The sequence below is a fragment of the Pelodiscus sinensis genome, chromosome 10, assembly GCF_052426305.1.
Source record: "Pelodiscus sinensis isolate ZL-2025 chromosome 10, ASM5242630v1, whole genome shotgun sequence".
In the NCBI taxonomy this organism is placed as follows: Eukaryota; Metazoa; Chordata; order Testudines; family Trionychidae; genus Pelodiscus; species Pelodiscus sinensis.
Genome location: NC_143061.1, coordinates 25,312,005 through 25,339,400, shown reverse-complemented (window position 1 = coordinate 25,339,400; position 27,396 = coordinate 25,312,005). Strand labels below are relative to the sequence as shown.

Genomic DNA, 27,396 nt, shown 5'->3' with positions numbered 1-27,396 from the left:
CTTCTTTGCTCCTAGTCTCTGAAAATCCAATTTGAATCAGTATCTGTGATTTTCTCTGGGAGACTTTTTTTTTTTTAACTGGGTTGGGGGCAGTGTTCCCTTCAAGCTATGCTGCCACACAGCTTCACAGGTGATTAAACAGACCCGCCCAATTAGAGGCTCAGGGCTTTGTACATGGAGCTGACTGACTGGGCGGGACTGATTAATCACCTGTGAAGCTGTGCTGCCCTGCAGTTTAGAGGGAATACTGGCTGGGGGTCATTAACCCTCAGAAAAATCAATCAGGAGCCAGACACAAGTTCCACCAAAAAATAAAAAAAGAAGTATGCACGTGGCCCCCGACTGGTAAGTAGAAAAATGAAGACACTCACCTTCCAGGGTTCCCCTCACATTACAGCTCCATGGGAGGAGCACCTAGGCTTAGGACATCCCCCTCCCCGAGGGCTGGATAGGGGTATGTATCTGGCAAAATTCTAAGGAATGGTGGGCAGAGGTAGCTCCGCTCCGCCCTGTGCTGGCAGATGCTGCTCCCATTCTCCAGGAAATCTGGCCAATGGAAGCGGTGGGGGTGGAGCCTGCATGCCAGTGTAGGGAAGAGAGTTCCCCTGAGTTGCCATTCCTGGCACAGAGCTGCTTCTTTGTCCTGCCAGGCAGAGGACCTATGGGCTGTAGGTTCCCTGTCTTAGCTCTAGAGAATGGTACCTCTATAGCTGTATTTATAGTGTGAGGGATTCACCTTAATCACCACACTCTCACACGCTGTATTAATTCCTGAAGGAAATGTAGTAACCCTCTGCCATGGAGTAGAACACAGTTGTCTATACAGCCCCTGGCTCACAGTGGTACATAAACTTAAGACAGATACTGCATGTGATTGCAGTGTCTGTGACAAAAGCTGGTACCTAACTAAACTCTTGAGGTATCTTATAAATGTGCTAGTTGATCAAAAATTGTTTATATATATTATATGTGTGTGTGTGTGTGTGTGTGTGATTTTATATATGTGTGTGTTAAGACAACAATTCAGCAAAACACGTAAGTTTTAAATATGACTAATTCCATTGAAGTACATGAGACTACTCAAAGTTAAACATGTTTAAACTGGGCTGAGGCATAGCACTTTTCTTTAAAAACACAATGAATTTGTAAACTTAATTAGTTATTAAAAGTCATAGCTGTAACCTGAGTTACAAACAAAAATTGTTTATGGGCAAATACAGAAGTAATACAATAGCTACATGTAAAAAAAAAATTAAGTGTTTCAGTAATCACTGTGATAATGTGGTCATAATTTTTATTGAAAAATAGTGATCAATCACTCTGATTTGGAAACTTAATCATTAACCACTAGATGGCGAGATTGCAATTCCAAAATGAAACTGCAACTTATAAAAGATACAAGCCATTTAAAAAAACCTGTTTGTACAGCCTCCATGTAGATTGACAAGAGGGACTCTGCATCCCCTGAAGACTGTATTCCTATTCTTCTCCTCTGCTTTGATATATTTCTCCATCTCTTCTCAGGACAGGGTAACTTTCCCATGGCAAAATGCATTTGTATGATTGTATCAGAACAAGATCTTTTTAACATGCCAGCTATCACTGTTCTGTGTGTACCCTTTTGAACTCGGAGCTGGTGCTGTGCTTTACAAGATGCTTATCTGGGCAGTCTGCTGATATTATTTGCCTGATTAACAGGCCTCTCCTCCTTTGTGTTGCTGATTACTACAGGGTTTTTTCAAAAAAAAGTGGCCTTTTTACGAAAAAACTTCCTCTGTGTCTAGACAGCCACCACGTTCTTTTGAAATTAAATCGAAAGAACACGGTGGTTTTTTTGACCGCAGTAAACCTCATTTTACAAGGGAGAATGCCTTTTTTTCAAAAATGCTCTTTTGAAAAAAGGCGTTCTTGAATGCAAACAGGGCTTTTTCAAAAGAGAGCATCCAGACTGCCTGGGTGCTGCTCTCTTTCAAAAAAGTGGCTTGCTTTTTTGAAAGAAGTGGTTGCAGTCTAGATGCTCTCTTTTGAAAGAGACCTGTAGTCTAGATATAGCCTACATGTCAAGGTGTTCTGTTAACCTGCAAAGCATGAGCTAAGGAAACACCACCGGGATGGTCTGAAGAGCATTCATTCCATCTTTCTGAACCTGTTTGCTTGGTACCTTCTCTTTTTTCCACTTTGTGCCAAGCAGTTTTTCAGATTAGCCATTTCTTATCAGTATAGTAACCTGTCCAAGCCATGCAAAGTCTCTTGATTATGGTTTTCAAGTTCTCCATTCTCACTGGGGATTTGGAAGTAATCACACAAACAGAAGATTGTTTTCATCTGCTGAGGACAAAATACATAGATCAGATGCTTAAAAAACATGAACGATTTAGAAGTAAAAATGATCTTGCAATACAGTCTAGCAATTCCCTGCATGGCACATGTTCACATCTTAACTTACATAGGGCAGAAGTAATTCCTTCTTAATTATACTCCAGTGAGTCAGTGATAAAGGTCTAATTGACATAATTGCCTTTCCACATGGTGAAGTGAAATTTGACTTAATTTTGTAGTACTGCCAGTGAAGTCACTTGGTCCAAAATGAATAGAAGGATCAACTTGGATCTACTGTACATATTACACTTAACTACAGCAAATGGATGAGAAGAAATACTGAACTATTCTAGTTAGAGAGGAATCTACGGTGGCTATAAATTCAGACTTTTTTGGAGTGTCCTTGTTAACAGAAAACTGAGTATCTTAAGGCACATCTACTCTACAGTGTTATTTTGAAATTCCTCATGTTATTTCAAAATAACAAGATGAGCTTCCATACAGCAAGCCCATTATTTCAAAATTATTTTAAAATAACAGGCTTCTTATTCTGGAATAATAAACCCTCATTTCACAAGGAATAGTGCCTATTTCAAAATAGCAGTAGTGGGGATGTTCCCCTGCTGTTATTTTGAAATAGCACCTCCTCAGGGCCATTCAAAGTAATGACTCCCCAGTGCGCTAAATCAATGTAGCGCATCCACATTAGGACAGCCTGCATCAGACTAACGTTTAATGTGGACATGTTATTTCAGAATAGTTATTTTGAAATGCCCTTGTAGTGTAGACATATCCTTACAAAAATACAGCATACTTTTATTAATTAGCAAGCACTAATCACTCATTGTCCTTAAGGGCCAGTCTTTCTGCAGTGATGTATGTGGGGTTTTGTTTGTTTGTTTGTTTTTGAGGGGAGGAAAAGGTACTAGCAAGAACAAGATGCTAACTGAACTGCAGTACTCTGAAGGGTATTAAACAAATGTTTTATAGCTCTCTTTCTTCCTAATCCCACAAAAGTCACTGGCTGCGTCTAGACTGGCATGATTTTGCGGAAATACTCTTAACAGAAAAGTTTTTCCGTTAAAAGTATTTCCTCAAAAGAACGTCTAGATTGGCATGGATGCTTTTCCGCAAAAAGTGCTTTTGCGCAAAAACATCCGTGCCCAGTATAGACGCGCTTTTGCGCAAGAAAGCTCTGATGGCCATTTTAGCCATCGGGCTTTCTTGCGCAAAAAATTAAGGTGCCTGTCTACACTGGCCCTTTTGCGCAAGCATTCTTGTGCAAGAGGGCTTATCCCTGAGCGGGAGCATCAAAGTATTTGCGCAAGAAGCACTGAATTCTTACATTAGAACGTCAGTGCTCTTGCGCAAATTCAAGTGGCCAGTGTAGACAGCTGGCAAGTTTTTGCGCAAAAGCAATCGCTTTTGCACAAAATCTTGCCAGTCTAGATGCACCCACTGAGTTTTACTATAAACTTCAGTAGAAACAGGACTTGGTCCATACTGTGCTAGAGACCAAAAAATGTGAAAGTTCAGTTTACTTGTGGAATTGGCATTTTGCTCTAAATTCCATCTAGTACAGTTCTTGCTTTTGACATTTTGACACCCTTGTGTTCATTGGATGTAATTTGTCAATTTTTCTTGTTTTTTACCAAAACACTTGTGGTTTTACCAGAACACCAATTGCCCCCACACACAGGGCTCGAAGCAGCTGCATTTGATAATCTAGGAAACCTGTCTCAAACGTCTTTTAACAGAAATAGGGAGTGACTACGTAGAGATGCTTGCACCTAGCACAGTGAGGCTCTGATGCTGACTGGTGGCTCTATATGTCTGTGTAATATAAATAGCAGTAATCTTTTTAAAGAACCTACTTACTGATCTGATAGTACTTCTCTATTCAGTCTGCCCTGTCTTTTTGAAAACCACTGATTCACAATGCAATCTAGGATCCCTCTCCTACAGGAATGAAATTCTGATGTGTACCCTTCATGTTCTTTCACTCTTGTTATGCAGGTAGTTTCACAGGAATTGGATTCAAAAGTTTTTTTTTCTGTTAGCTCTGTTAAGATGAAGCCTGTACCAAAAACTTAGATTCAGAAATTCCCAAATGTTGGGGTTCCCGCCCATCCAATGTTGCAGTTCAGAATCATTCCTATATTTTTAATTAAAATGGTGAACTGTTCTAGTTTTATTTTATGGTCTATATTCTAGAATAGTCACATTTGTTTCTGTTTACAACATTGCCTCTGTTCACAGATGGTGAACAGGCAGTGCTTTTTCTTTGATTGTGTGAATGATTCCTTCAGTGTTCTGATGAGTAAAATGTGTTGAAATGATCTTAAAAGTAAGTCTAAATCAATGACTCCACATTGTTTTCATCTATCTGGAACACTTTTAGGAATGAGGTTTCTCAAGACCTTTAGTAGAATGACCATGATTGATGAGGGGCTATTTATGATTTCTGGTGGTGCAAGGGCAACATATCACATAGATGGCATTCACCAGGTCTCACTCGATATAGTACAATTTTGTACCATCTTCTCTTGAGACTAGCTGTGTGTGGCTACTAGAACAGGATGTATTTACACCAAATGATAAACTAAATAGATTTTGTACTATCCAGAGCATCTTTTACATTAATAATGATACAGAGCAGTTCAATGCTCTGAGAGCTATGTTCAGGATTGAGGGCAAAAATTATTGCCTTGCAACAACTGATGCTGTTCAAGACCCTGACTACCAGTGATGTCTCTTCATGATGAAGGTGCTGGGTATTAAATCAGTTTGCACTATACATTGCAATTGGAGAAATCTCTTTTGCATTGTGCCCATTAAGTTTTTGGATGGAGACTTTTATTTCTACTCAAAATGAACTCAATTTGCCTATTGATGCTGTGGCCCAAGAGGGATTGAAGTGTTTTCTGAGCATGTCTGTAGGCTTCCATTCAGTATCTGTTGCTCCCACCTGATGCTGAGGAGTTTGTGGAGGGAGGTTGAGCAGGGAGATTCCTCCATTGTTATAAAGGCTTGAAGAGAATTAGGTAGCTCTGCTTGGGGTAGGGATTTAGTAAGGGGGAGCCGGATAAAGTATGTGAAACAGCTGTGGTTTCTCTTGCGCCTCTGAAATTTTCACTTTTTCATAAAAATGGCAATTTTGTTGCAAAACCATGCACAATGTTTTTATTTTATTCAAAAGAGGCCCATTGTTCTGCTTAAAAATGCTAATTCAGCAAGTTTGTGGAAATGGGACCAGTTTCTGAGCTTTCTGTAAAATACTTGGAAATTCAGCTATTTGAATGTTGTAACAATTTCACACCTCTTACTGAAGATGCACAAATTGTAGCTCTTATCTTCTGGGCCTCTCCTCACTTCCTTCCAGCTCCACAATAGTGTCCTTAGACTGCTACCTCTGCATTTGCTGTGATGGTACTGCTCTTCTGGATAATTCCCAATGAATGATTTAAGGTGTGGCTCTTTTTGGCTCTGGCAGCTGAAGGCAGTAATCACAGAACATCACCAAGAGTTGTTTTGTTAGACCCTCACTTCATAATGGTAATTACTTGAGTTTCTCCTTGAGAGCCTATGTGTGTCTTCATTCTCTCATTCGTGTACCCTCCCCAAGCCCCATTTACTGATTACTCATACTGGATCTGGTATCAAGGGAGTCCTACAGAAGACAATGAATGAAGGCTCAATATGTTTAGAAGGTGCTAATTACTGTACTATTGAGGTACCACAACACTGGTTTTAAGATCCTATTAAAAACAGACACTTGCTGTTCTTTCATTCAGCTACTTATACTCCTGAGATTTTAAAAATGATCATTCTTTATTCTTTCCAATCTCTTCCTCCCTCTCCCTACACTCCACAGGAAATGATAATTCTTTGGATTATGGTTTCTTACCCCAGTCTGGGAGGTATCTGCAGTCTCCTACCCAGCCAGAGGTGGAGGAAGCCATTTTTTATCACTGTTTCTACTTGGTTTCGAAGGAGCAGTGATGAATCCTATAACAATCCTATTTTGAGAGCCAAAGGGCTGATGCTTTCAGTGATGGAGCCTGGTCTGGGGGTGGTGAGCTCTGAAGTGTCTTCCTCTCCCTTTCTCTCTCCATCCAGGAGCTCCTCTCTCAGGTAAATGGCATCCCACAGATGCATTAGCTGAGGAGAAGTAAAGCTGATTAAGCAAGTAAGTTAGCAGCACTGGAGTCTAATGTCTCCTGTAGGTTTCATCTAGAGAAAGGAGAGGACCAGACCGAGCAGCAGCTGCTGCTCAACATTCTCCTACACAGGGATTGGCAACCCTTCAGAAGCAGCATGCCTAGATTTAAGTTAGTCACTTCTATTGACAGGTCTGCTTGCCATTAATACTTTTTAAACTCAATAATAGTCCTACTTACATTTTAGCAGCTTCATAAATAAATAAAGGGGCAGATCTTACTGGTTAGTGTGATCCTTGGCCTTGCTTTCTCTTGCTGAGTTCTCTGATCTCGAGCTCGTAGTTTGACACTTTAAGTAGCACACAAGCCTCTGTCTACAGTGCCACTCTGCCAGTGATGATGGCTGAAAGAATGACAGCCTGATCCCCTGCTGCAGCAGCAGCCACCACCGCAGCAGCTCCCTGGCATTCCCATGCCACACTGCAACCCCAGCTCCAGCCTTCCCCAGGACTGAAGCTGGGCCAAGGCCGTGTGACATCTCCTCGGTCATGGGTGGCGGCCCCGGAGGCCAGAGGGGACACTGCCACAGTCATAAGGTTCCCAGGCCAGCCCCAGAGGTGACAGTGCTGCTGCCCCAGCCACGTGGCTCACGGGCAGGCCCCGGAGGTGCCGCTGCCCCGGCCATGTGGCTCATGGTTACCCCAGCCACATGGTTCCCGGGCTGACCCCGGAAGTGCTGCTGCCCCAGCCATGTGGTTCCCGTGCTGGCCCCGGAGGTGCTGCTGCCTCAGCCCCACTGCTGCTTCCTCCCACCACCACCAGGTGTGGAGGAAGACTCCAGTGGCAGTGCGGGCTCCCTGCTGCGTGTGGGGAGAGTGGGTTGAGCTCCCACTGCATGCCACTCAAAATTGGCTTGTGTGCCATAAGTTGCCCACCCCTGTTCTATGAGATTTTTATTGATTGTTTTCCACCACCTCCTGGTCAGCAGCTGAGTTCATTTCCTCTGATAGGATAGAAGGTCTGAACAAAGCCAACTCTGACTCTAATTGTACAGGGCAGAAGATAACAAATAAGGGTATGACCTGAAATTTTAAAATCAGAAAATAATTAATAATGGACTCCTGTTTTTCAGACAAGGTCAGAGGTAACATTTTAAAGGATTAGTTACAAAATATATCAACATAGCTCAAAATGTCTTTGGGGTAATCATACTAAGAAATATAGCATGCTACTTTCCTGCACAGACCCTAGCAGCTCTAAGTTAGTTTTCTGTGTTCCTTTAACCTTGGTGGTGGTAACTTTCCACATCTATCCTCTACTGTGTTCTTGCTGACTTGCTAAATATCTTTCAATATCCATGGTCTCTCTCTCTCTTTTTTTTTTTTTTTTTTTTTTTTTTGGATTTCATCATAACATTTATATTCTTGTTTGCTCTTGTAGAGCTCCAGTATCCCACTGCCATCTGGGGACAAAATAGAGGAGATAAGGGTTTTACTGGACGTGATTCACACAAACAGAAAACAAAGGAAGCATCTGCTGTGCTCAACTACTGAACCATCACTGCTGTAAGTCTCACTTTCTTTGTATAAATTGTATTCTACATTGGTAACACTTTTACCACTAAACTGTAAGGTCAACCATGGGTTTGAATCCCACACCAAGATTTGGGCATATGCCCAACACTAACATTTGTTGCATTCTTAAGCAAATATTTCCACTTGAGAAAAATGGAGTTTCCAGGATCTATTTTCTATGAAACAATATATTAAAACATTTATTACTTTCATATGGCTCTTTCCATTTCAAATGATCCCGAAGCACTTGACAAATTGTGTATAGAAAGAAATCACTTCACCCAAACTTGAAATGCAGCCAGTGGAGATTGCTGAAAGCAGAGAGGTGAATATGACACACACACACACACAGAGGTAATTTTCAGTAGGGAGTAAAAATCACCCTAATGTGCCTGCCTCCTCGGAAGGAGTGAAGCCAAAGGAAACTCCACTGAATGCAGACACAACTGGGATAAACACTGGCAGCACAAGAACACAACAAGTGCAGACCAGCCGTTTGAAGATTGCTGTGCTGAAGAGAAGCCATAGACAGACTGTTATTTCTTGGAACTTAATTAGAACATTAGATCTATCCCAATGCAAAGTACTATGGGATCCTAAAAACTCAAGTGGGTAAAGCCTTGCTCTAGACAACTTCTAGAAGTTGCATCTCTGAAATGGTGCATTTCTAGCACTCTTATGGGGTAACAGCTCTGTACTGACTGCAAAGAAAAATATGACCTCCTGTTACAGGTAGAGGAAGCTGTGTATAAGTTATGCACATTTTCCTCACCCAATGAATATCAAGTACCTCAGTGCAAGTTATAGTACTCTACCACCTATACACTTCTTGATGAGTTTACACCACTGCTAAACTTGGACCATGGTATCTGGTTGACATTAGACGTAGGGCTGAGGTGTAAGCATTTGGGTAGGTATCTGAACTAAATATGGGCCTTCAGACCCATCTCTAATTCAAATACATCTTCAAAATTGAGGGAATGTTGTATATGATAATATTTTGTAAGATGTACTATTTAACTTCAAAGCATACTTTCTTTTTCACCCTTTTTTGTGTTAGCCTGTATCAGTTCAATCTGTCTGCTCCTAAGAGACAAATTATTTTACTTGTGAATCAGATCCCAACGTGACTGACGAAAATATAACAATTCCTATTTTACTATTGGTAATGCTGTTTCAGGATGCTCCCAGCACAGATTTCAAGATGCATTTTATTTTGAGCACATTTTCTTCAATGTACCATTTCATGGTTAAAAAACAAATGTGGGTTATAGACATATATTAAATGCTGTTCCACTAGCTGCTAATGTGATTTTTGGAACCACATAATGAGGGAAACTGAATTCTTTTATCTTTATGTTAAGAAAACCTGTCACAAATCCTAGCAAGTTTTCAGTGTGATGAATGCCGTAGTCCAAGATTTTTGTGTGCTGCTGCTGCTTTCAGAAAAGGATATCCTTAAGATATAGAAATAGTATCTGAGGTGACCTGCCAGTTTGCTGAATTGCTTATGATGGTTATACTGTAAAGAAACACTTGACAATGATGGATAAGCTCTGAAAAGTGGGTTTTGTTTATCTTTTCTTTGCATTTATGTCAGGTTTTTCACTTGGGGCTACACTTACTCTTTGAATGCTGAGCTGATTCTCTCATTTAACATTCTTCGCTCACCCACCCTTCTTTCTTATCTTGGGCATCAGATGCAAAATGATTGCAGCATCTTTAACAATTTCCAATTTTGACTTGTTTATTGATTATCTGTTGCTTTAAACAGTCAGATAGAATGTTCACTTTGGGGGCTTTTCTCCAAATTGTTTGGAGTTGAAGATGTTGCTCAGCACACTGTGCTGATCATCTCCTATTTTTTCAGCAGTTGTTCTCTTTTTTTGAGCTTGAATAGGTTTTTTGACAGTCACCTTCTAACCATAGGACAACAGATATTGGTTTTGTTTTGCAATATAACGCATAGACGTCTCTTAAAGCTGACACTTCTTGCTCATATAAGTTTTTAGCTACCAAAGAAGAACCAACCTTATCACAGTCTCTTCCCCAAATTTCAGGTTGGTTCTGATCTATCTTATAATGGAATACATGTAGAATTATTCCTTCTGAAGTCCATAGAGCTAACCCACTGCATAAGCTGTGTGAGATGAGAACTGAGATGAGAACCTTTAATATACCAGCTACAGAAGCAGTTAATGAAGATGCTTCCTAAACAGCTTATCATTTCAGAAGAAGTATCCTTTTCTCTCCAGGTCCCAACTCAGCTTAAGATACTGTAGAAGTTACAGGCATCATAGCACAAAAGCTGTTATGCAGACAGCAATGGCTTACTAGTAGGAGTTTCATAACACTTTGCAGAAAAATCAATGACCTTTTTAGGCAACTATTTAAAGGGATGGATTTCACCCCTTTAGACTCAAGTTCTTATATTAGACAAGCTATAATAAAATTGTGCATTGAATCTTCCAGTTGTTAAGAAGGTCCATATGCCCCCATGGCAGAAAATCAAGTAGGATCATCATATATTTTGGGAACACACCAGGGCTATGTCTACACTTGCGGCTTCTTGCGCAAGAACATCTTGTGCAAGGGTTCTTGTGCAAGAAGTCTTGCACAAGAAAATGTCCACACTGCCATGTGCAAGCTGTGCTTTTGCACAAGAGTGGCCATGGCAGTGTGAACGCTCTCTTGCGCAAGAAAGCTCTGGTGGCCATTTTAGCCATAGGGCTTTCTTGCGCAAGAAATCCTTGCCGAGCATCCACACTTCCTGCTTGCGCAAGAGCTCCTGCGGAAGAGGGCTTACACCTGTTAAAAAAGAGCATAGCTCTTGCGCAAGGAGCCCTCTCTTACCACGCCGTACTGTAAATTTCCTTGCACAAGAGCGGGTGGGCAGTGTGGATGCTGTGTAGATTCTTGCACAAGAACGGCCATACTTGCACAAGAAGCCGCGCGTTTAGACATAGGCCAGGAGTTTTGTGTCATCTGCTGTATCAAAAGATCATAACAATGAACATGTAACTTGGTACTTTGAGAAGCATATGTTTTGTTTATGAAACTGGCAATCTTTTAAGATGGAGTGAAAAAGTACTGTTAAGACTCATCTCAGGATAAATGTAATGGGGCCATAAAATGTCTCCTTTCTTACTGCCTCTTTATACCAGACCTTTTTCCTGGGTTTTTTTTTGCGGGGTGGGGGGGAGAGATTCTTCTCTGTTTTTAAGTATTTTTGTTCAGGAGATAGGAGGAAGAACTTGAGAGGACTGATGTAAACAATGTATAGGGAGACTGACGAGAACAAAGTGAAAAATAGAAAAGTTGTATTTGAGAGACAGGAGAGGCTGGATGAGACAGACTGAAGACGTATTGTATTTGTATTATGTACAATAAATTAAGGCTCCAGTTCTAGTGACATGAGCACACCAAGCAAGTTTCATCATTGGGGCTTCTTGCTGGAATCTCTTGATAAAATACAGCCATTTATAATATCCTCAGGAGTACATATCTGCTAGAATATGGATTTAAAATAGCAGCTTCTGTAACCAAGAATATTGGCATCTACTGTGTCCTCGACAGGTGCCAGATGTGACTCCCTGCATTTATTTTTTCTTAATTGTAATATGACTTAAAAGAAGAGTGACCTGAATTTATTGGCCGGTATAACTGAAAGAGAGCTTGCCTGTCAGCATACCTGGATAACTGATTAATGTCTGATTCTGCAGCTTTCCTTAAGGAGATTTGGGATAAATGGGAGTTAACTCAGCAAGGGGGTGATTTTTATGTAATAATAAATCAATGTTGCAAGTCTTGCAGAGAAGGCAACTAAACAGGTGGGCAATATTGACCATAGAAAGGAGTATCAAGAGAATGCCCAGTGACCTAAATTGGCACATTTTAATTGAGCTCAGTCACTGAAAAGGATTGGATATGGGATAGTTTGAAAGCACTTGTGCCTAGTGAATCTTGTTGGTGTCAAGCACTGGCAATATCAGCCCCCTTGACACTGTAGTCTAGGCAGAGTGCAATGCTCTGAGGTCTTAAAGCAGATATCTTGGACCCTGAGCAAACAGAGAGACCTGCTAATTGGGTTGCTGGATCTTCCAGTTCAATAATGTCACTTTGCAGTGAAGTGAAGCCTTTCAGAATCCCACAAAATTCAGGAGCTTCAGGGGGTAGCCGAGTTAGTCTGTTACAGGAAAAAAACAACAACAAATGGTCTGGTCAATATCCTGCCTGTCAGATGTAAGTTGAAGCTGTCAACAGACCACATAGGACCTAAGATGCTGTAGCCTTACAGATGCTTGAAAAGGAACAAGACATTTTATTACAGTCTGGTGCTTCGGGGAAGTGCTCTCAGCCTGGAAACACCATTTAAAGGCAGTCTCATGCAGAGAGCACAGTAAGATTTCAATCTTAAAGGCTACAGTTTTAACTCTTTAATGCTAAGATGAATATAAAGCAAGAAAGATTCTTGATGGATCATTGCTTGCATCTCAAGAATCCTGATGTATAAGTGCTTTGCATGCTTACTTAGCTTATTTCACCACTTTAATTTAATGCTTGAACTGTCCCAGTGGAGGTAGCATGACATGAACCTCAAAATGGTCACTAAACTCTGTTGCTCATAACTTAGGGCCACATCATATCCTAGGTGTGTGTCCCCTCTCTATGAGTAATTCCAGGTTTCTTAGTAGAATTTCCTCTTGATCATATCTTTGGGATAGAGTCTGGTTCTCACCCCCCAGGGAAAAGGGATGGGATTTGACCCCGGGTTTCCTTATGGTGCAAGGTCTCAAAGACTTTGTGACCCTCACCAACAATTCATGTGCCTGGACTTAGCCCTGGCTGCCACTGCTCTCAGCCCTCCCAGTCCACTCATGGGATCACTTTGCAGTATGGGGAACTGCTGAAAGTCTTAACATCCATGGGTGTGTCTAGACTACATGCCTCCTTCGACGGAGGCATGTAGATTAGCCAGATCGGAAGAGGGAAATGAAGCCGCGATTAAAATAATCGCGGCTTCATTTAAATTTAAATGGCTGCCCCGATCTGCCGATCAGCTGTTTGTCGGCAGATTGGGGGAGTCTGGACGCGATGCCCCGACAAAGAAGCCTTTCTTCATCGACACAGGTAAACCTGGTTTCACGAGGCTTACCTGTGTCGATGAAGAAAGGCTTCTTTGTCGGGGCATCGCGTCCAGACTCCCCCGATCTGCCGACAAACAGCTGATCGGCAGATCGGGGCAGCCATTTAAATTTAAATGAAGCCGCGATTATTTTAATCGCGGCTTCATTTCCCTCTTCCGATCTGGCTAATCTACATGCCTCCGTCGAAGGAGGCATGTAGTCTAGACACACCCCATGGGAACACAATGAGTATTCCTGTGGCACATTAGACACTGATTTATAAGAACATAAGCTTTGTGGGTAAAACCCGCTCCATCTGATGAATTTGAATGGCATTTACAGAGGCCGGGGTATATACAAGAATAAGAAAAGAAAGAGGGTACTTGTGTAAATGAGGCTAATCAAGTCAGGGTAGAATTGGCTCATTCATAACAGTGGGTGTGAAAATGTGGTTATCAAGAGAGGGGAAATTTGCCTTTGTAATGCAATAACCATGTGTTAAGTTGGGGTCAGTAGTAACTTACGCCTGGACTCCCCAGAGGGCTGAAGATGGAATGATGTCATCTTCTTCGGGTAGTGTCCCCATGGGTGCTCCACTCTAGGTGTCGGGGCTTGTCCCAGTGCCACAAGTTGGAGACTTGTCAGCCGTGGTTCAGCCGGGCCGTGCATGCGTGGTGGCGGCATGTGCTGTTCACATCGTTTGTGAGCTTGTGAGTGGCCTGGCTCCTGCCAGTTCCTCCTAACCGTTCACGGTCGCAGGCAGAGCAAACCCCTTCTCCTCAGTCTGGAAAAAGAAACCTGAAAAATTGTAGATAGTTACTCAAAAAAGTTCATAGTTAGTCATATGTATAGTTATATGCTTCATTTTAGTTCCTGTGTTATAATTAGAGTAATGCTGAGGTCTCCCAGATTTAAGAAGTGTGCGGAGTGCCACGACGTGATGATGGCCTCAGATGGGCACTCAATGTGCATAAAGTGTTTGGGTGAGGGTCATATCCCTCAGAAATGCCCACACTGTTCCAAACTCACAGCCCGGGCTCGATGCAACCACAAGATGCAGCTTAAAATGCTTCTCTTCAGCAAGGTCTTGCAGCCTGCTGACACTGAACCACCTACCGCTTTGGGGCCAATAGCGGGCAAAAGATCAGCCCCGAGACACTCTTCATCTTCATGGAAGGGTCTGGGTGACAAACCGGGTACCTCAGGATAGATGGCATCCCAACATGCTGACAGGCATAAGACGAGCCGCAGCATTTCTGAACCGAGCCCTTCCCTCCATAGGGAAGTGACTTCAGCACCGGCCACAGCCTCAAGGCCTGATTCTGCCCCGGCATCTGTGAAACCAAAGTCTATGGCACTGAGGACTAGGGCCCCGTTGGCGGCACCGAGCATCTCCACACCAACACCCAAGTCTACATCGACACCGACTCCTCTGGCACTGACTCCTCCGACATCAGCTACCTTCACACTGGCCTCCACGGTGCCCTCTTCGGCACTGTCACATAGTGGCGCATCCATGCTGATGTCGGCCCCGATTGCCTTACCTGCGCCGACTTCAACAACTAACATAGCAGAACTGCCCACTCTTCAACCAACGGTAATGGGGCAGCACATGTCCCACTCGGGTGCACCTCCTTTCTTGGTGCCGGCGAAGGCTAAACAAAAATCTCGGAGGATAGTAACTCCCTCTGCAAGCCCAGAACTGGCAGTTTTTTCTCCTTAACCTCAGTCAACAGCTTCTGCCTTTTTGGTGCCATTACAACAGGAGTCCCATATCACACACAGACAACAACGATGCAGACCATCACCTTGATATTTGCCATCGCCTCAGCGATACTACAGGCATTCACATTCACCATCTTATGTCACACGTAGATCTCGTTCACCTCGCTCACCTACATGCTCATCATGTTCTAGGTATCGTCACGACTCTAGAAGGAGATACTTACCAGAATATTCACCATATTCACCAGGGCAGTATTACCATGACCGGTACTATTGGCACTGACATTATCATTATCGCCACCGTTACTCTTCAGGACATTCGTCTTCAAGGTTGCCGCAATGCTATCAACAGCTCTCTCACAGCAATGTAAGGTTACCAACACCACCAGAACCTCCTACAAGGCCACCTACACCATACGGAGATGTTCCTCTCCCTCTCTGACGGCCAGAACCAACAGAACTACCCACTCCTGAACAGAAACAATTGCAAGTGCAGTCTCCGATGGACCAAACATCATCTTTCCCGGAAAAGGCAGTTTTTCCCGATGATTCTTCTCCCATGGATGACATTCATTAATTTTATAAGCTCTTTAAGAGGGTAGCAGAGTCCCAGGAAGTCCAGCTAAGTGAGGTTCAGCAGAAACAACTATCGCCTCCTAAAAAATCTCCAGCCGTCACAAAAGTAAACCGTTAGATGAGGCGTTACCGTTAGATGAGGCAATTCTAGAGATCGCTGATGATATTTGGCAGGCACCATCCCCTTCTCAGGCCACGCACAAAAGATCAAAAAAAATATTTTGTCCCCTCAAAGGGGATGGAGTTCTTGTTTGCTCATCCACAACCTAATTCTTTGGCTGTTGATGCAGCTCAACAGACAGCCAAGACACCCCAATATAAAAATGCTGCTGTGGATAAAGAGGCAAAACAGCTAGACCTATTCGGCCGAAAGGTCTACTCCTCTGCCACATTGATCCTCAGGATGTCGTACTATGCCACCCTCCTCTCCAACCATAACTTCGATAACTGTACGAATCTAGTATCATTACTGGGGAAACTACCTGAGGACAAGCATCAACTTTTAAAATCTGTAGTGCAGGAAGGCTATGCAGCATCAAGAACAGCCTTGCAGATCTCTCTCAACATTGCTGGCACAGCAGCTCGTGCCACGGCAACATCAGTGATCATGAGAAGATCATCCTGGCTGCAGCTGTCCTCAGTGCCTAAGGAACTGCAGGCCAAGTCAAGGATTTGCCCTTCGACAGGCAGAGTCTCTGCCAAAAAGACAGATCAAGTCCTACACTTGGGCAAAGACTCCAGAACAACCCTGAGAATGCTAGGGATGTACACACCACCATATTGACATAAGTGTTTCACACTCTACTGCAAACAGAGGCCCTTCTCATACTCCAGGCCTATATATAGGCAGTATGATCAACAGCAGTGTGGCAGACCCTGACAACAGACACGTCGGCTGCAAACAGGTAGGGCACCCTATTCACAAAACAACAGGCAGCAAGTTTGACAGTCCTGTCGAGGGACTGCGAACCATTCCCCTCACATACCCCTTGGGATCACAAAAGTTATTTCACCACTGTTTAAGACCTTACCAACTCAGGTGGCTTGCCATCACTACCGACTGTTGAGTTCTGGAACTGATAACATCCAGATACTCGATTCTGCTTCTGTCTCTTCCTCCTACTTCTCCTTCATCTTCAGGGACCCATCTCATGTCACTCTGCTAATGCAAGAGGTCTTATGCATGGACTAGGTAGTTCAGACTAGGCGTAATGAGGAGTAACGGTAGTTCGGACTAGGAAGCGTAGTCCGAACTACCTAGTCCGTGCCGCATGTAGCCACGTGGCACGGAGTCCGCACTAGCGGACATTTAAAAATGGCGGCGCCCAGCTTTATGCAAATGAAGCCCAGGAAATTCAAATCCCGGGCTTCATTTGCAACTCCGGTTGCCTACATTACCACCCTAGTTCGAACTAGGGTGGTAGTGTAGACATACCCGTAGAGATCGGGGCAGTGGAAAAAGTACCTGAACAATTTCAGGGGAAAAGGATTCTATTCTTGGTATTTTCTCACCGAGAAGAAGTCAGGAAGATGGAGGCCCATTCTTTACCTTCGACGTCTCAATCGGTACTTCTGGAAAAGCAAATTCAAGATGGTGACATTGGCTTCTATCTTCCTAACATTGAACACAGGAGATTGGTTCACGTCCCTTGATTTGTGGGATGCATATTTCCATGTTACCATACACCCAGCTCACAGATACTTCCTCAGGTTCATCATAGGCACGCAGCACTTTCAATACAAGGTCCTCCCCTTCAGCCTGTCATTGGCACCAAGGGTTTTTTCCAAGACATTATCAGTGGTCGCTGCGTATCTACATCACCAGGGTATTGTGATATTTCCGTACCTGGACGATTATCTAATCAAGGCATATGCGTATGATCATGCCCTTCGTGCCACCGAACTCATAAGAAATATATTTTCAGATCTGGGTCTTGTGATCAACATCCCAAAGTCTTCATACCACTGTGACGGCGTGTTGGGTGTTCCCCGTCTCCTGCACCCCGAAATGGCACAAACAGACTTCACCAGCCGGTGGAATAGAGGAAGTTTATTGCCTCTCCAGGATACAGCACAGCACAGATGTAGTCTGGTCACAGAGCCGGGCTAGGATGCCTCAGGCCCCCTTGAGATGGGGGAGACTTGGCCCCTAAACTCCAACCCCTTCTCCTAGGCTCTCCTCCATGCTCTCCCACAGTAACTAACTAAATTCCCTTGCAGCCCTGCCCCCCAGTCAGGGCAGCATTCCACCTTCCTTTGTTCCTCTCCATGGGGGGTGTCTGGCCACTGGTTCAACAAGTTTGGCATTACCTCTGCCTAGCGAGGTTTTCCCTGCTGGGTCTTGCTCCAGACAGCAGGGGTCACCACAGCCCAGCAAGTACCCCCACTACGTCACAACCACAAAGGTCTCTAGAGTTCATTGGGGCACGGTTAGATTCTACAACTGCCAGGGCCTATCTTCCTCAGGAGAGATTCCACAAAATACAGAATCTCATACAGATACTTTCAATCGGTTCCAAGGTGCCCATACTCACCTGTCTGCAACTCATGGGTCACATGGCTGCCACGACATATGTAGTATGACACGCGAGGTTACACCTCAGATGCCTCCAACATTGGCTGGCCTCAATCTATCGATCAGGCAACCAAGATGTACACAGACTAGTCATGGTACCATCCATGGTACGACATTCCCTAACATGGTGGACTTTTCCTACCAACATGCTTTCAGCAGTGCCTTTCCACCATCCACATCCCATGATTCAAATTACTTTGGATGCCTCTCTTCTGGGGTGGGGAGTCCACTGCATCAGCAATTATGCTCAAGGACAATGGAATGCACAGGAAGCCCTCCAACATATCAATTTCCTGGAGCTCAGGGCAGTGTTCAATGCATACCGACAGTACTACCACGGCTTACTAACTGCAAGGTAGAGCCAGATCCAAGTCCCTCTGCGCAGAGGCCACAAAGCTATAGAATTGGTGTATATGCCACAGAATCAACATCATAGGTACATACCTCCCAGGCAAGGACAATACCATTGCAGATGCCCTAAGCAAACATTTTTTTCCCCAGCATGAGTGGGAACTCAACCCAGCTGTAACTCTTTCTCAATTCCAAAGATGGGGATTTCCCACTATAGACCTGTTTGCGACGCATCTCAACACAAAATGCCAGAAATACTGCTCCAGGGCAAGTCTGGGACCGAAATCATTGGGGGATGCATTTCTGATAGACTGGAGTCATCAGCTACTCTATGCCTTTCCTCCACTTCTTCTGAGGGTTCTAGAGAAGATATCCGAAGATCGAGCCATGGTCATACTCATAGCCCCGTTTTGGCCCAGGCAAACATGGCTTCCCCTCCTGCTCCAGATATCGATCCAACCCCCATATCTTGCCAAAGCAACCAGGAATGCCCATGATACATCCCCAAATCAACCGACTACACCTCACAGTGTGGCTCCTAGCTGGTTTCACCGAACAGAAATCCTCTGCTCTCAAGAGGTGAAACACGTACTAATGTGCAGTAGACACGATTCTACTCAAAAGACTTACCTTTATAAATGGTGTTCAGCCAATAGTCTCGATGAGATATCCATCCCAATCCATCGTATTTGGACTATGCTCCACTTGCACCACTCAGGACTGGGACTTTCTTCCATCAAAGTCCATCTCGACGCGCTCTCTGCATTTAAACAACCCATGGAAGGATTCTCAGTATTCGCCCATCCGATGACCAAACATCTCTTAAAAGGCCTAACAAATCTTTATCCTCCGTGCAGAAGACCTCCTGTGCTATGGGATTTGGAGCTGGTTTGGGACACTCTTACATATCCACCCTTTGAGCCATTAGCTACCTGTGACATGGCCACACTCGCAATGAATTTCATGTCACCTTCCTCCTAGCCATAACATCAACTCGAAGGGTTGGAGAACTTGCTGCTCTCTCCACTAGTCCACCTTACACTCTATTTACCAACCAGGAAGTAATACTTCGACCCCACCCGAGCCTTTTGCTAAAGGTAAATTCAGAGTTCCATATTAACGAGCCCATAATACTCCCAACATTTTACCCTAGACCACACACTTCTAACCAGGAAACCCGTCTACATACCTTGGATGTCCAAAGAGCCTTGGCGTTTTACTTTGAGAGAACGTGCCCCTTCCGTCCATCTCAACGTCTCTTATTATGCACGGCCAAATGAGTTAAGGGCCAACCATTGTCATCATAGCATATCTCTAATTTGATTGTAAAATGTATTACAACATGCTACTTATTACGACACAAGTCAATACCTACCTCAATGACTGCTCACTCCACCAGAGCGACATCCACCTCAATGGCCTTTCTCAAAAGCGTCCCACTTCAGGACATTCATCGAACAGCAATCTGGTCTTCGGACATGACATTTGCGAAACATTATGCAATTGATGCTATTGCTCGTGACTCAGTGCTGGCCTCTGCAATACTTGCCTCAGCAACTAAATCTTCATACCCATCCCACCTCCGTACGCTCTGTACTCACCTAGAGTGAACCACCCACGGGGACAGAACCCAAAGAAGAAAAGGAATCTACTCACCTTGTGCAGTAACAACGCTTCTTCGAGCTGTGTGTCCCCATGGGTGCTCCATGATCCACCCTCCTCCCCACTTCAGAGTCTCTTCTTCTGTCTTTCAGGAGTGACCTGATTAGGAGAAACTGGAGGAAGCCAGGCTGCGCGCAAGCTCACAAACGGCATGAACAGCACGCCCCGCTGCCGCGCATGTGCGGCCCAGCTGAACCACGGCTGACGAGTCTCCAACCTGTGGTGCCGGAACAAGCCCGACATCTAGAGAGGAGTACCCACGGGGACATACACCTTGAAAAAGCGTCATTACTGCACAAGGTGAGTAACTTCCTTTTATAAAGCATCCATTTCCTTTCAGCCAATCTCTGTGACACTCTTGCAGGATTGTGAGTGAGGAAACATGGGTCAAGCCCCCTTCCCCCCTTCTGAGTCCTCACCCATCCAACTAGCTCCCTCATTTACAGAAGAAGAGGCAAGAATTTGTCCTTTACAATATTAAAGAATGAATAAATGAAAGGCTTACGTATGCTTTTAATGAGGCCTTAGATAAGGACTTCTAAACATACCATTTCATAACTTATAAATTAGCAAAAGAGGAAAACAAACAACTACAGTGCAAAGGACTAAAGATACAGATTGAGCAGCTGGATGAAACATGCTGAGACACAAGATAGGGCTTTGAATCACTATTGGCTTTGAGGCAACAACTTTCACTTAGCCGTGCTGAACAAACAGAGCACACGATGAGATCTAGAGCCAAATTATATGACCATGGGAATAAACCCAGAAGGCTAATGGCATGGCAACTTAACCAGGAGAAGAAAAGAAACAATATTTGAGATTCAGACTAAAAAGGTAAGAGCTGTTTCTGATATAAGTGTGATAATTAATACCTTTGTGGTTTATTATAATGACCTCTACTCTTGCTCTCCACAATTAAAGGGTGCAAACAGTGACCCTGAGAGGTTTTTGGGAGCAATTTTGATTTGGGATGCCTGAGGGAGGGATGATCCCAGAACTATGGGAATACAGACATTCTTGCTGAAGGTAAATTGGACTATTGCTTTTATACAAGGCGATGAAGTCCCCAGCTAGAATAAGTGCCTAATGGAGTTGAGATTTGAAAAATATATTCTTCCTTCTACATGTCTTCAAATATTTGCCAAACATTATGCAACACAAGATTCAAAGCAGGATAGGACACTCATATAGATGAGATCAGAATCTGCCATTACCTTAGCTCTTATAGAATGATAAGGGCTATCAATCCAGATGCTGCAGGGCACAAACTAATCACATGCTGTGATCAGGAAGATATTTTCCTTTGTGTAATAGCACTGAACAAATAGGCATATTAGTGCTTTTTGCCTTCCTCTGCTTAACCAGATGGACCACTGACTTATTCAGCTATGCAATTCTCTTTTAGTAATGATTTCATGCCCTAGCCCCAAAGGAAGGGACAGAACTTGTGTTCTCCCTAGTATAAAAATCTACAGCAATTCTTGTCATCTGTGTCTATTAGAAATAGCCAAAGCTTCCAGCAGGGTGGAACTGAATAGCCAGCATAAGAGTGACTGTGGGCATAACCTGGCCATCAATTTAAAAAAACAACTTTACCCTATAGTCTGCTTTGGATTTATTTTTATAATCTATTTATTTAAAAGTATGTATTTTTACTATGACAAGAATTGTCCTTCAAATTGTTGGGACCTTTATAATGTAGAATTTATTATGTTTGATAGTGCCATAGATGCAGATGATGCATTAGCAGCCAAAAGTCAGTGTCCTTAGTGGCAAGCACTTGCCACTAACGACTCTTGGTCTTTTCTCAGTAATTTATATAAAACTGCCATCGCACAAGAAAAGGCAGCAGAATTAGAATAGATTTTAATAAATAAAACTCAGGATCCAAGTCTCTGGATTTAATGTCCTGTTGCCAGCTCTGCTACTGAGCTGCTGTATAACCTTGAGTAAGTTGCTTAGGGCACATCCACACAGCAGCGTTAATTCGAAATAACTTGCGTTATTTCAAAATATCAAAGTGAGCGTCTACACAGCAAGCTCATGATTTTGAAATAACAGGTACCTTATTTCAAAGTCCATAACCCTCATTTTATGAGGAATAATGCCTATTCTGAAATAGTTCTTTCAAAATAGGGTGTGTGTAGAGAGCACAGTTGTGGTTATTTTGAAATAAGGGGCCTCCAGGGCTTCCCACAGGTACCCTGACGGCCGCTCAGTCTACACTCATCGGAACTCTATATTCCCCCTTCCCCTGGAGCCCTTAAAGCTGCAGCCACAGGAGCAAGGGCTTGTGCCACACAGCAGCGCTCTGCTCTGCTCTGCTCTGCCTCTGCCATGGCGGACCCCAGCACACAATCTGAGGCCTCCATAGCTGCCAGTCCATCTGCATCCAGCTCAGGGCCAAAAGAGGAGGACGCCATCGTGGACTGACAGAAATCCTGGATCTCATTGAGATCTGGGGAGAGCAGTCCAATAGCCAGGATCTCTGCATCAGACGGTGAAATGCCAAAGTGTATGGCCAAATCATTCAGAGGAGGCACAGTCACACTCTGGACCAAGTGCAAATGAAGGTCAAAGAGCTCCAGCAGGCCTATTCTAAGGCTAGAAAAATAAGTTCCCAGTCAGGAGCGACACCCCAGAACTGTTGCTTCTACACCCAGCTCAATGGCATCCTGGGAAGGGGGCAGGTCACCTTCCTACCTCTTGTCGTCAACTCCGGCCTGAAGACACCTGTCGTCAGCCTCCTGGAAAGCGTAGCATTGGAGGAGGATTTCAAGGATGATGACAACAAGGAGGTGGCCACCACACACAGCATGCCCCGTGGCCAGGACCTCACCTTGTCCCTGGAGCCAGTACCTCCCTTCCAGGATGTCACCCAGGGCTCGGGGAAGGCTGGGAAGGCCCATCAGGTGAGTTCCATTACTTTCCATGGACACACATGGTGGTGGGGCGGTGGGTGGTGAGTGGCTGTGCACTCTTCTCCTGGACTTCTCAGCCTGGGGATTGCACAACAGCCTGTGCACGTGGCTGCACATGGAGCAGCAGTCCAGAGCAGGCAGCCACTCAGGACCCTTGTGTGCCTGCTCAGAGGGGTTCTGGAGAGGCCTGCCTTACTTTCAACCCCATGGTGGAACACCTTCCAACCACAGGCCACCATTAGGGAGGATGAGGTCACAGGCACGCACACAGCAGTGCTGCACACGGTACATGGGCATGCCCACACTCCTGGGGCAGCATCTGCTCCCAGGCTAGAGTGGTGAGGTGAAGGACACCAGTCCCCCGACAGGGGAGCCTGCCAGGAGGGCGGGGGAGGGGGGTAGTGGAGGGTACCCCAACAGCACCCTCTCTGGAAAGCGGCATCTGCCACTCACACCACCCCCTTACATTCCCCACCCTCAGCGAGCAGGGGTACAAGTTTTCTCCTTTCCGGAATCTGCCACTGTCAGTCCCAACATGTGCGTGGCGCAGAGGGAAGCCAAGCTGCCCCAGTGTCCCTCGCTCCTGCCCTGGCCGGCACCTTCCCATGCCTGCTTGTCCCTGGGGCGTGGGGGTAGCAAGGCTCCTCCCAGGAATATCTGTGCTCTGCAGGAAGGGGCCTGTTATCTAGGCCACCAATGGACTTGCTCCAAGCACATCGCCTTCGTCTGACCTGAGACCTTATAATGTCGGCTCTGAAATGAGGGCTGGCTTCAGGCACCCTGCCTCCTGGAATGACTTTCCTCTTTGTTCTCATAGCTGGACCAGCTGTGAGTGAGGCACCTGCTACACCTCCTGCACCAGCCTCCTAATCCCATGGGAGTTGCTGCCACAGACGAGCCTAAGAAGACCTGGAGTGGATATACATTGCTGTCCTGCATGCCCTGCAGCAGTGTTTGGAGGCGGACAAGGAGCTGTGCTGCACCATCGGCAGGAGCTCTTGCAGCAGGCCTGGACCATGTGCATGTCTTACACCGCTGCTGTAGACTGCCTGCTGACCACTTCTGCCCCAGCTTCTGCCCCTGCAGCTTCTCCCTCTGGCCTCCCCGTGGCTGCTGAGGGCCCTGCACACGAGGCAGTGACGGCACCTGAGTCAGGGGCCATTCCCAGCATGATCCCTGAGGCCCTACTCGCCCCTTCCAGATGCTTTCCCCAGTTACAATTACCCCTAGTTAAACAAAAAAATTAGAGTTTCTTGGTTCAAAAACAAAAGGTCTGCTTTCTTATATTAACATGGGAAGGGAGGGGTGTGGGAGAAAAGGCACACTGCGGCAATGCACGGGCCTCTTGTGTGGAGGCCCAGGGGAGTGTCACTGGGGCTACGTCTAGACTACACCTCTGTCAACAGAGAGATGTAGATTAGGCACATCGAAATTGCTAATGAAGCCGGGATTTAAATATCCTGCGCTTCATTAGCATAAACATGGCTGCCGCTTTTTTCCTCGAAACAGAGCCTTTTTGAAAAAAAAGGCAGTCTAGACGTGGATCTGTGGAAAATAAACCTTTTTTTGACAGATCCTATAAACCTCGTTTTTTGAGGAATACAGGATCTGTCAAAAAAGGGTTTATTTTCAACAGATCCACATCTAGACTGCCATTTTTTTCAAAACAGCTCCGTTTTGAAAAAAGTGGCAGCCATGTTTATGCTAATGAAACACAGGATATTTAAATCCCTGCTTCATTAGCAATTTTGATGTGTAGGTGTAGCCTAGACACAGTCTATGGTCCTTGTGTGAAACTCTCCCTCATAGCCTCTAAGATGTGCATAGCACCCTAATGGACCTGCTGGATGGCAGCCATGTGAGCTGCTTGGTCTCTGCTCCCCACCCTGGCAGGAACAGCTCCCCTTTATTTTTGCATATATTGTGCAGGACACAACATGCCACCACCATTTGGGGGACTTTCCACTCACCGAGGTCCAGTTGGGTGAGGAAACAATGAAACCTCCCTTTCAGATGACTGAAGGTGCCTCCACTACCATGTGGGCCCTGCTGAGCCTGGCATTGAAACGTCCTTTGCTGTGATACGGTGTCCCGTGTAAGGCTTCATCAGCCATGGGAGCAGAGGGTAGGCAGTGTCCCCCACAATGCACATCGGCATGTCCATGTCCCCGACTCTGATAGGGGTTGGGGAAAAAAGTGCCAGCGTGCATCTTCTTGTAGAGGCTGGAGTTGCAGAAGATGTGGTCATCATGCACCTTCCCTAACCACCCAACATTTATGTTCATAGATTAGCCTCAGTGGGCCACAATGGCCTCCAGGACCATGGAAAAATACCCCTTGCAGTTGATGTATATGGATGGCCCAGTGGTCAGGATCCCAGATGGGGATGTGGGTGCTGTCAATGCTTCTCCCCCATGACACCCCCGCAGTTGGGGAAGCCCATGGCGGCAAATCTGGCAATGATGGGGTCCACGTTGCCCAGGAGGATGAACTTGTGCAACAGGATGGTATTGATGGCCCCCACCACCTATAGAAGGAGACTGAGAATCACAGGGCTTCCAGGGCCCTCAGGAGGTTGCTGAGCCCAAACCCCTCTCCAAGACACAGTAGGACCAACCCCCTACTTGCCCTATCCCCCAGCAGGGCTTTTGAAGGCAGGACTGGAAACCCTTCCAGGGACGCAGCCTCCACTTCTAGGGAACCTCATTCCAACAGTTCACTGCCCTTTTGGGACAATTGTAAGAGAGCGCTATACCTGCATGACCACGACCCTGACAGTCGACCTCCCCACACCGAACTGGTTCTCGATGGAGTGGTAGCTGTTCAGCATGGCAAGCTTCCAGATAATGATGGCAACCTGCTTCTGGAAGAGGATGGTGGGTCACATTTGTCCCATCGTATGAAGGCAGGTGCGAGCCACTGGCAGAGCTCCATGAGCAGTGCCTTGAGAGAGGAGAGGAGGTGCCCCACAAGGAGCTGGGGATCCTGTTCCTGCAGGGCCATGAGGGCAGCCTGCAGAAACTGCAGCAGGAGGTGCAGCATGAAATGTAAGAGCCATCAACTGCTTGGAGGCAGGTCCAGCTCCATGGCTGGGAGTGCTGTGGTGTCCGCAAGGGCAACCAGAGCAGGCAGTGAAAAGGCTTTGCTCTCCCTCAAGGAGGAAGGCAAAAGAGAAGAGACACAAGAGAGTGCCTGAGACACTGCTGTACAGGGGGGTCTCTTTAAGCCTGAGCCTCAGCCTTAGGAAGCAGCTCCAGGAAGTGAGTGCTGTCTTGATACCCTTCCTGAAGTGCTGCCGGGGGGGCCTTAAATGCGATTCAGCATGCAATGAGTGTGGACGCTCTAGTTCAAAATAGCTCAATGCTCTTCTGATGGGCATTTGCTGTGTAGACGCGCTATTTCAAAATAAGCTATTTTGGCAATTGTATTCTGAAATAGCTTATTCTGAAATAAGTGTGCAGTGTAAACATACCCTTACTGCTCCACAACTTTCCCATCTTGCAAATGCAAATAATATTTTTCCCTCCTTTCTAAAGCACTTTTGAACATTGGAATGGAAAGCACTAGCCTTAGATCACAGGATTTTCATTATTTGGGAACAGGATGCAAAGTAAAACACTTTGAACCAAAAGCTGCATGAACTTGAACACTGTCTAACCCTGTTAAAATTCAAAACACAGCTCACATTCTGTAAATTGTGGCTCTTCAGCCACTCAAAATAGAATTGTCTTTTCTGCTTCTTTCCCTAGTTAATATGCAAATAACTGCCATAGTGGAGTGTCTCTAACAAAGCCATATTGCAAACTCTACAGCTGGAACTGGAAACCTCTGAAACAAATTAAAGTAGGTCATCTCTACCTGCAATTACTGTAATCCTTTCCTGAGAGTTTCTATGACAAAGTGCCCTGTTACACATGCTTCCTTTGAGAAAGTAACCTCTGTGCCCAGCAAATTGTCATGTGATATTCCCTATTCCCACAGTCAGTCCATTCCTCCTGAAGAAATGAACAGGGAAGTCCTGACATCACAGGAAGAGATTCATGGGTCCTGTGAGGGTGTAAGATTAGAACTGCTCCTAAGTGAGGCAATAGCATTTACCTGTTTTTTCTCCCATAACTTGGGTGCCATCCAGATAAAATATACAGAACTCCAAATAGCTCTTGCAATATACGATCCATAGTGACTGGAAAGCTTGCTTGTGCTCTAGGCATACCAGAAGACAGGATGTTTAGGAATAATCCTTTTAATGCCTTATGGTGTGTCTACACAGCACACCAAACTGCATTTTATCCCTGCATTTTCTAATTCCTGCAATTTCTGGTTCTCTGCATCCTTTAACGTGTATGGCCCTGGTCTACCACACTTTGGAATGCCTTTTCTCTGAAATAAACAGGTTTGCCTCCA

General features: G+C 45.0%; 1 long non-coding RNA gene across 1 annotated transcript; it reads left to right on the top strand.

Annotated features, from left to right (window-relative positions):
• Window positions 1-223: 223 nt before the first annotated feature.
• On the top strand, window positions 224-20,362 carry LOC142830862 (uncharacterized). The gene is made up of 3 exons (XR_012906393.2): window positions 224-345; window positions 7,920-8,044; window positions 20,161-20,362. It is a non-coding gene; the product is annotated as an uncharacterized LOC142830862 (long non-coding RNA).
• Window positions 20,363-27,396: the final 7,034 nt, after the last annotated feature.